This window comes from Lepidochelys kempii, chromosome 2, assembly GCF_965140285.1.
Source record: "Lepidochelys kempii isolate rLepKem1 chromosome 2, rLepKem1.hap1, whole genome shotgun sequence".
Classification (NCBI taxonomy): domain Eukaryota; kingdom Metazoa; phylum Chordata; order Testudines; family Cheloniidae; genus Lepidochelys; species Lepidochelys kempii.
The window spans coordinates 247089539-247099834 of NC_136381.1; positions in this window are offsets into that span (position 1 = coordinate 247089539).

Consider the following 10296-nt stretch of genomic DNA (forward strand, 5'->3'; position numbering starts at 1 on the left):
GAGAGAGACCATTAGATATGTAGCAACATTGGAGTTTCTGCACCTGAAGTCAATGAGAGTTCTGTCCCTGAATTCAATGAGCAGAGACTCAAGCCCTCAGTGCTCACAAGATAATCATATGACAGGATGCAATTCCTTTTATATTTTGTTAATGTAGTTAAACAGATTTTAAAATAGGAATGGAGTCTTGCTGTCTTTCTTAATTAGCTGGTGAAAACAATTAATTCCAATTTAAAGTTCCAGTTCTGCAAACACTTAAGCATGTTTCAGAGTAGCAGCCGTGTTAGTCTGTATTCGCAAAAAGAAAAGGAGTACTTGTGGCACCTTAGAGACTAACCAATTTATTTGAGCATAAGCTTTCGTGAGCTACAGCTCACTTCACGAAAGCTTATGCTCAAATAAATTTGTTAGTCTCTAAGGTGCCACAAGTACTCCTTTACTTAAGCACGTATTTATCTTTAAGCCTGCAAGTCATTCTATTTGCATGTTTAAAACTAAGCAAGCTTGTAGGTATCTGCAGGATAAAGGCCTTAATAAATTCTAATATTTCTTTATTGGGAGTCCATGCTGGCTCTTATGTAATTATATGAAATAGCAAACTTTATATCCAAGTATATGATCTTTAAAGAAAAAATAGATCTCTGCCCTATTTACGAAGCAAAATTTGTCTGAAGAGAATTCCATCTGTTCAAAATAGGAATATTACTGTTTTCATCCTGATTGATATGTAGGTATTTTCAATATTATTTCCTAAAACTCAATTAAAAAAAAAGTTGCTGAATAAATCTCCATCTTGTACAGGCCACTCATTATGAACTGTTAGTTTCTAGGTAGGTGGGTTTTTTTTTTTCCTTTTTTAATATAAGCTAATTTCCAAAATCTCAAAATAAATGACTAAGGTTTCATTTAAAAGTAGGGCGGACTCAAATATAACTGTCTGGATCCATATAGGTTGTTCTCCAGATCTTCAATAAGAAAAACAAATTTTGAAGCTAATTTAGTGCTTATGGGTACTGTTATATTGACTGCACTGGGAACTAAGGTCTAATGCACAGAACATGGAGTAGCAATGCAAGTTACCACAGACCACTTAATACAATTTTTCCTTGACTTAGGAGAGACTACATCTCTAGTTTCTGTGCCTATTCGGTAGTATTCGTCCTCTCAGGTGAGGCTACCAACTGAGGTGCCTAATAGTACCCATTGTGATTAGGGTTGTGTTATCGATTTGGATATGTTGGAAACAGACTGATACCATCAACTCAATGTGTGGTCCTGTGTCAGCCATTAGATGTAACAACTGACCAAGGGTCAGATTCATACAAGTGATGTAGTGATAAAAAGCTGCATATCCTGTTGCAATTCCCTGAACTATTCATCCTCCAAAGCCAAGATTTCAGAGGGCCCAAATACCTTTGAGGGTATGGGTCCAAGAGCCTTACATTATCCACTCTACTTGGACAAAGATTCAAGTAAAATTAAAATAGGTCTTATTGTAGCCCATAGGGCTAGCTTGCCTTCATTATATTCAGCTGTAATTCAAGGAACCTACAGCCTTTATCCTGTAAGACACTAGCTTCAGCAGTTTTAGCATAAGGATTGAGGCCTATGAATTTTGGCACAGATAAATGGCCCAATGGAAAACCCCAAATATTGGGGAGCTGAAAAAAGAGTGTTTAAGGGGAATTTCCAACCACAGGAACATGAGTCCAACCACAAGAGTGTTATGGCAACACATTGACGTACATAACAATAACAGATACATGAGCTACATCTGCAGATACGTAACCACAAGAGGGCCATGGCAATGAACTGGCGTATATGATAATAAGTTGAGATCATTGATATACTAACCTATAGGAGAAGGACGCTCTAACATGAGTAAGGGGAGGAAATACAAATAAGGAAAAGGGGCAAATCCCCTATTGAATATGCATCAAACGTAGTAGCGTCAGCGTAACAGATTATAAAAGTTGTATACCAGCCCAGGAGCAATAGGAGAGGAAGATGTAGGCCGTGGGAGGTGCCAGAATGATGGCCACTGGTGATGGGGGGAAGATGATGGTGATGAGGAAGATGATGGCTAACATTTCAGGTTGTTCTGCAAGGGACGGTGTGAGTATATGGCTGTGCAGATGTACATTCTGTAGTACCTCTGTCCACCTTACTGAGTTCAAATGTTTGTGACTTGCTAAATATATTAATAAACTATTTATAAATATAGGAGAGTGACTATAATGTGCGTGTTGCAGCTGTTCACATCTGTGTTCCCAACTATATAATAATTTGAATAATACTGGGCCAAATCTTGTCAACCCTTGAAGTGATAACTGGGAATTCTTAAGTAATCAACATAATTAATACATAATCTATAGATCAGGCTACATTGGGAAAATTATCTTTTTACATCATTCTTTGTGTTATTAGTATAAACACTAACCTTCAAACTTAATGACGGGTTTCAGAGTAACAGCCGTGTTAGTCTGTATTCGCAAAAAGAAAAGGAGTACTTGTGGCACCTTAGAGACTAACCAATTTATTTGAGCATGAGCTTTCGTGAGCTACAGCTCACTTCATCGGATGCATGCCGTGGAAACTGCAGCAGACTTAAGTTTGCCATGATCTGAGGACTGCTCCAATATGCTTCCCCCCCATCCCTCCCCCGCCCACACTGAGTTAAATGTAATGCCAGCCTTAACTTTGAATATCCAGGCTATTTTCAGTACAATTCAGAAACCTCAACGTTCTTCAGTAGTTGTATATTTTTAATCTCCAGATTATCTGAAAAATCACAACAGGCACCATTTCAATGAAGCAGCACCACCCACAGGATCCATTAATGTCTTCATTTCAGGGCTCTGTTTGCACCAGAACACATATTATTTGTATGGTGCTTCCCCCCGCCATTATCCCTTTATTGCCCTGCAAACAAAAACAAAATAAAGCAAAGGGGAACTCCCAATCAGCACCTCAAAATCTCCACTAGAGGAACCAACAGAGGCCTTAGTTCAGCACTTGAGCACATGCTAAACTCCCATTGACTACTTTGCTGAATTAGGGCTATAATGACAAGCAGTCAATGAAAAAATAAGAGCAGCCTATGATGTTCATAAAACAAAAACAAAACTATAGCCATCTAGGAATATCATGCTTGTCTCTATGCTTCACAGAATGGTCATTCATAACTTTATGGTGACAGCAGGAACCTAGATCTTCCTGCTCAAAAAGTACCACTTGAGCTGAAATAAAATCTCTATTTACTGTAAACTGTATAGATCTTAAGGTGCACAGTAGGGCAGTTCTGATTCTGTCCAATAGATGGCAGTAAGCACAGCATAACTGTGTTGATATAAGCAAAAACAATGAGGTGTCCTTGTGGCACCTTAGAAACTAACAAATTTATTTGGGCATAAGTTTTCATGGGCTAGAACACACTTCATCAGATGCATGGAGTAGAAAATACAGGAGCAGGTATAAATACATGAAAGGCTGGGAGTTGCCTTACCAAGTGTGAGGTCAGTCTAATGAGACAAATCAATTAACAGCAGGATATCAAGGGAGGAAAAATAACTTTAAAGTGGTAATGAGAGTGGCCCATGTCAGACAGTTGACAAGAAGGTGTGAGTAACAGTAGGGGGAAATTAGGTTTAGGTTTTGTAATGACCCAACTACTCCCAGTCTTTATTCAGGCCTAATGTGATGGTGTCCAGTTTGCAAATTAATTCCAGTTCTGCAGTTTCTCATTGGAGTCTGGTTTTGAAGTTTTTTGTTGAAGAATTGCCACTTTTAGGTCTGTTACTGAGTGACCAGAGAGACTGCAGTGGTCTCCTACTAGTTTTTGAATGTTAGGATTCTGAATTTCAGATTTGTGTCCATTTATTCTTTTGCATAGAAACTGTCTGGTTTGGCCAACGTACATGGCAGAGGGGCATTGCTGGCACATGATGGCATATATCACATTGGTAGATGTGCAGGTGAACGAGCCCCTGATGGTGTGGCTGATATGATTAGGTCCTATGATGGTGTCTCTTGAATAGATATGTGGACAGAGTTGGCACCGGGGTTTGTTGTAGGGTTTGGTTCCTGGCTTGGTGTTTTTGCTGTGTAGTTGCTCGTGGAGTATTTGCTTCAGGTTGGAATAGTCTCTAAGGTGCCACAATGACTCCTCGTTGTTTTTGCTGATACAGACTAACACGGCTACCACTCTGAAACTTGTGTTGATATAGTATACTTATGCTTCTGTAAGGCATTTGACATATGACATGACATTCTGAATTAAAAAAAGAAAAAAGAGCATGATACAAAAGCAACGTAGCACAGATTAAATGGATTAAAAACTGGTTAATAGATTTAAATAAATCATTGTAAATAGCGAATCAACACCAATCGTGGGAAAGAGGGGCACAGATCTAGTGGGGTCTTGAAAGGATTTACTTTGGCCAAAGCTAATCATGTATTTACCAGTGATCTGGAAGAAAACACACAATGATCGCTGGTAAAATTTGCTGATGACACTAAAAAATGGTGGAGTGATAAATAACGATAGCAGCAGGTCAGCTATTTAAAGCAAATTGTATCAGTTGGCAAGGTAGGCTCCTTTTACCAAGAGTTTCTAGTACAGCAAAATACAGAGTCATATATCTAGGAACAGAGAATGTAGGTCAGGTTACATTTAAAAGATGGGAGACTATGCCCTGGTCTACACTATGAGTTTAGGTCGAATTTAGCAGCGTTAGGTCGATTTAACCCTGCACCTGTCCACACAATGAAGCCATTTTTGTCGACTTAATGGGCTCTTAAAATCAATTTCTGTACTCTTCCCCGACGAGGGGATTAACTCTTAAATTGACATCACTGGGTTGAATTTGGGGTGGTGTGGATGCAATTCGATAGCACTGGCCTCCAGGAGCTATCCCAGAGTGCTCCGTTGTGACCGCTCTGGACAGCATTTTCAACTCGGATGCACTGGCCAGGTAGACCAGAAAAGCCCCGTGAACTTTTGAATTTCATTTCCTGTTTGGCCAGTGTGGCATGCTGATCAGCACAGGTGACCGTGCAGATCTCATCAGCAGATGTGACCATGGAGTCCCAAATTTGCAAGAGACCTCCAGCATGGACCGAACGGGAGGTACTGGATCTGATCGCTGTATGGGGAGAAGAATCTGCTATCAGAACTCTGTTCCAAAAGACAAAATGCCAAAATATTTGAAAAAATCTCCAGGGCACAAAGGACAGAAGCTATAACAGGGACCCGCAGCAGTGCCGCATGAAACTTAAGGAGCTCAGGCAAGCCTATCAAAAAACCAAAAGAGGCCAACGCCCACTCAGGGTCAGACCCTCAGACATGCCACTTCTATGATGAGCTGCATGCAATTCTAGGGGGTGCCTCTACAACTACCGCACCCCTATTTGTGGACTTCTGCAAGGGAGTCTCACGCAACAGGGATGAGGATTTTGGGGACAAAGAAGATGAGGAGGAGGTGGTTGAAGGAAGCACACACCAGGCAAATGGAGAAACCGTTCTCCCCGACAGCCAGGAACTGTTGATCACGCTGGAGACAGTACCCTCCCAACCTGGGCTTCTGGACCTTGAAGGCAGAGAAGGCACCTCTGGTGAGTCTGCCTTTGTAAATATAATAAACAGTTTAAAAGCAAGTGTGTTTAATGATTAATTTGTCCTGAAGACTTGGGATGCATTCACGGCCAGTACAGCTACTGGAAAAGTCTATTAATGTGTCTGGGCATGGAGCAGAAATCCTCCAGGGACATCTTAATGAAGCTCTCCTGGAGGTACTCCGAAAGCCTTTGCAAAAGGTTTCTGGGGAGGGCAGCCTTATTGCATCCTCCATGGTAGGACACTTTACCATGGCAGGTCAGTAGCACGTAGTCTGGAATCATTGCCTAAGAAAGCATGGCAGCGTATGGTCCCGGTGTTTGCTGACATTCAAGCAACATCTGTTCTTTTTCTCTCTCTGTTATCCTCAGGAGAGTGATATCATTCATGGTCACCTGGTTGAAATAGGGGAATTTTATTAAGGGGACAGTCAGAGGTGGCCGTTCCTGCTGGGCTCTTTGCCTGTGGCTGAAAAGAAATCATCCCCACTGTTAGCCATGTAGTGGGGGGAGGGGGAAGCAATCATCCCAGAAAACTGGGTGTGTGGCGGGGAGGGTTAGTTGAGATTTTTTTGGAAAAAAATTGATATTTCAAAAAAAAAAAAAAAGCATCGAAGTAGATATCATGGGAAAAATCAGAACTTTTTAGACTTCCTTACACTCCACTCCACACTCTTCCCCCATTTTTCTGTTCTCTTTTTATTACTTATTCCCACCTAAACCAGGGGGGCGTCCTACTAATGTAGATTGAAATAATGCGAGGAAATCAGATCCTGTCATGTATTACAACAAATTTATATTTTATTATTGATATAATCTTCTGAATTATACGTACTTGATTCATTTTTTTTCATACACACACAATAGTGTACGTTGTGTAATTTGTTTTGTTTGTTTTTTTAAAGTTCAGATAACTGAGATAAGGGGTAGGATGAAACATAACCAACTGAGTGGAGCACAGAAACGTAAACTGGCAGAAGAAACAAAAAACTAGTGAAATTTTCCAAAATCTTCCAAAGCTGACATCATTTTTCAAAGCAAATCCATCAGAAGCAACATCTTCTCTCAGTAGCACAGACATTGTTCCAAAACCTGTAGGTGTTTCAGAGATTGACCCTTCTTCTATTGATGAAACAAACACCATTCCAGAACATGTGGATGCCTCAGAGACTGTAACTGATCATCCTACTCCTGGTAGTAAAACAGACATTGTTCTAGAAGGTGTGGATGTGTCAGAGACTAAACCCGTTCATGCTGTAAATAATAGGAGAAAAGATCCTAGTATGTGGGTTGATTTCAGTACCGATGATATAGCTTACTGGATAAATCGTGGACCAAATGACTGTCAACACCACACTGGGCCATTTGAGAAATCATGTTGGACTTTTACCAATGGCAAACAAACAAGATATTGTCCACAAAAAAATATTTTTTGGCATGAAAGCCAATGGTGAGAAATACACAGGAGAATGACTACTGTATTCACCATCAACAGGTTCTGTGTACTGTTCTGTTTGCAAACTTTTTGCATATAAACATCCCAGTTTGCTGCAGATGGATTTAGTGACTGGTAGAATACTGCTTTAATTGAACAACATGAAAATAGCACTACTCCCAGAGATTCAAATGTTGAAATATATAAATCGAAGACAGGGCTTTGGATTGACAGAAAAATTGGAAGAACAAATTAAAGGGGAGCGTGAATACTGGCAACATGTCTTGCAGCATGTTATAGCTGTTATTCAAACATTAGCTGAACGTGGTCTGCCTTTCTGGGGATCAAATTACACATTTGGATTTTTGCAGAATGGAAATTGCTTGGGATTGTTGGAGCTTGTGGCTCAGTTTGACTCATTTTTAGCAGGTCATATCTCAAAATATGGGAATGCTGGCAAAGGTAACCCATCATACTTATCCAAGACAATACGTGATGAACTCATTGGTCTAATAAATGACAAAGTTTGTTCAGCTATTGTGGATGAAATAAGTACTGCTGTGTACTTCAGTTTATCTGTCGACTCTACACCTGATCTTTCACATATTGATCAATTGAGTATTGTATTAAGATATGTGTATCTCCCACAGATGGAAAACCAGTTGAACTATTTATAACATTCCTCAATTTGAAAAGCCACATTGGTGAAGAAATGGCAAATCAAGTACTGCATTATCTGTGCCAAGTTTGCAAAATAGATTTCTCAAAGTGCAGAGGTCAATCTTATGACAATGCTGCCAACATGTCAGGGCGTTATCAAGGAATGCAGAAGCTTTTAGAACAGAACAAATATGCCATATTCATACCATCTGCTGCACACTCTCTCAATCTTGTTGGCCGCAGTGCTGTTGAATGTTGTCCAGTGGCAGTAAGTTTTTTCTCAACAGTCCAGTTACTTTATACATTTTTCTCTGCCTCAACACTCCGATGGGCAGTTCTTAAAATATATTTGGGCAATGATCGTGTGTTGAAATCTCTTTCTAATACTCGCTGGGAGGCACATGCAGTGTCAACAAGTGCAATTCTGGAGTCCTACTCAAAGATTGTGGATGCATTAGAAAGTATAGCTGAAGACCAATCACAAAAGGGAGAAACTATACGTGAGGCAGAAAACACTGCAAACAAGATGCAAGAACTAGTTTGTATTCATGTTGACCAAGTGGAATGAAATTTCACAACATTTTTACCACACAAGTCAAGCTCTCCAAGAAAAAGAATTGGATTTGAAAACATGTGCAGACCTCTGTCAATCATTAGCAGACCACGTACACGCTTTGAGGAATGATTCTGAAAGATTTGAAGACATATCAAAAGATATCTTGCCTGATACTGCAAAGAAGCCTAGTCCCACAAGCGAATCAGGAAAAAACAAGCAAATGGTAGCAGTGCAACTACCATAGAAAGATACCATTCCTGAGGCTGTTGGCACGTACTGGGTCAAACAGGCACCAGAAGCCCAAGGAGAATAGAAAAAAAATGGCTTTTGGCATAAAAAGCTGGTTTAAACAGAGTTAGGGCCTTTATTTTAATCCAGCGAATGGATAGAACCTTTTGTCTAAAGGGAAGGCGAGGGAGGGGGGAGCTCTGCTGAAGGACTTTGGTTCCCTTATGTGAAAGATGGACTATTTCTGCTATGTTTAGCATGTGTTTAAATTCTTGTATTAATTTTATGTGTCTGTGTTTTAGATGTAAGCAGGGTCTGAATGAGCTCTCTTCTGACAGCTTCAGGAGCACACTGTATTTACATGAACACACCTGCTCTGCTTAGGTATCCAGCAGACAGAGCAGTGTTGCCCAAAGTGATCAACTTTGGCTGGTGTTGGGTTACAAATCACTTTATTACTGAATGCAGGGATAGGGAAATGTTGTTATCAATGTGGTTATCTTTATTGTCTGAGTAAGCACAGTTCTGCTGCACTTTAACCTTCCCTGATTGAGGGGGCCACCCTCAACTGAAATGAGCTCGCTAAGCCAGGGACTTGAATGCCAGACCCCTGTGAAAGTAAGAGGGGTGGGGACAGGTGTCCCTGCCAAGAGGTATGGGCCCTATTGCAGAGCCCCAGGCATGGTTTAACCTGCCCCGCCTCTGTTCAAAGACAGAGCTAAGTAAGGCTCCGTTAAGAGTCTTTTGTTTTGTTAAGTACTCACTAGAGCTGAAATCACTTGTGGTGGGACAGCGTTTCTGCCCAGCCTGCTTCAGCAATGAAGTTCACCCACTAGAAGCCGACAATTGCTGAGAGCTGAAAAAATCACTGAGAGTTGGGGGGAACTTCAAGCGACTGACCTGAAGAGGTCACCATACAGAAGCAGGTGGCAGCAGAAGGGGACTGTGTGCAGCGCAGCAGCCTGTAGGGTGGCCAGGGGAGTGGAACAGCAGCTGGCTGGGTGGCCAGTGGAGTGGCGAGCTGCTAGCGAGGCAACCCGGCAGAGCGGAATGGAGGCCAGTGGCGTGGAACGGCGGAGCTGGGAGTGACTGGTGTGGCAGCCAGCCAGAACAAGTGCTCAGATGGTGGAGCAAGCAAGGCCCCTCTGCCCCCTGCTCCCTCCCCCAGTGGGAGGGGAATTTACAAGATGCACCTCTGAACCCTGGGTCCTCACCTACCAAGGACAATTCCTGTGAGTGGGGTGTGGTGAGAGAGCAGAGAGGGGTATTGTAAAGGAAATCTTGGTTGTAGAACTCAAGAACATGAGGCAAAAGACACTGCTGCACACACTCCGGGATGGGTGTCCTGCTCACGGTTTTATGTTTATGAATCCTTCATGTGGCATTTTCCCTAACTAATGTCCGGTGACTTTCTTTCTTTCATTAAAAGTTTCTTTCCTACACTCAAACTCTGCATACGAGAGGGGAAGTACTGCCTCTTAGAGGTGCCCAGGCGTAGTTTGTGTAATTTTCCCAAGTCACCGATTGGGGGATCAAGCCAGTTTGGTGTTGTACTGTTGAAAAGGAACCCCTAGATGTAGAACCCAGCCCTGATTGCTGCTGACTCCACCTGGCAGAAGGGTTACATAAATATTCTCCACTTGTGAGGACTGTCTGGTCACTGATAAGAACACTGTGATTGTCCTTAGATGGAAGCCAAAGAGCACAGGCCAAAAGATTGTCAGACCAGCTTGGGGAGAATCACAATGAGATCCAAGGGGATTGCAGCCTAAAATACCCAGTGGTGGGTGCATGGGTGGGTGTG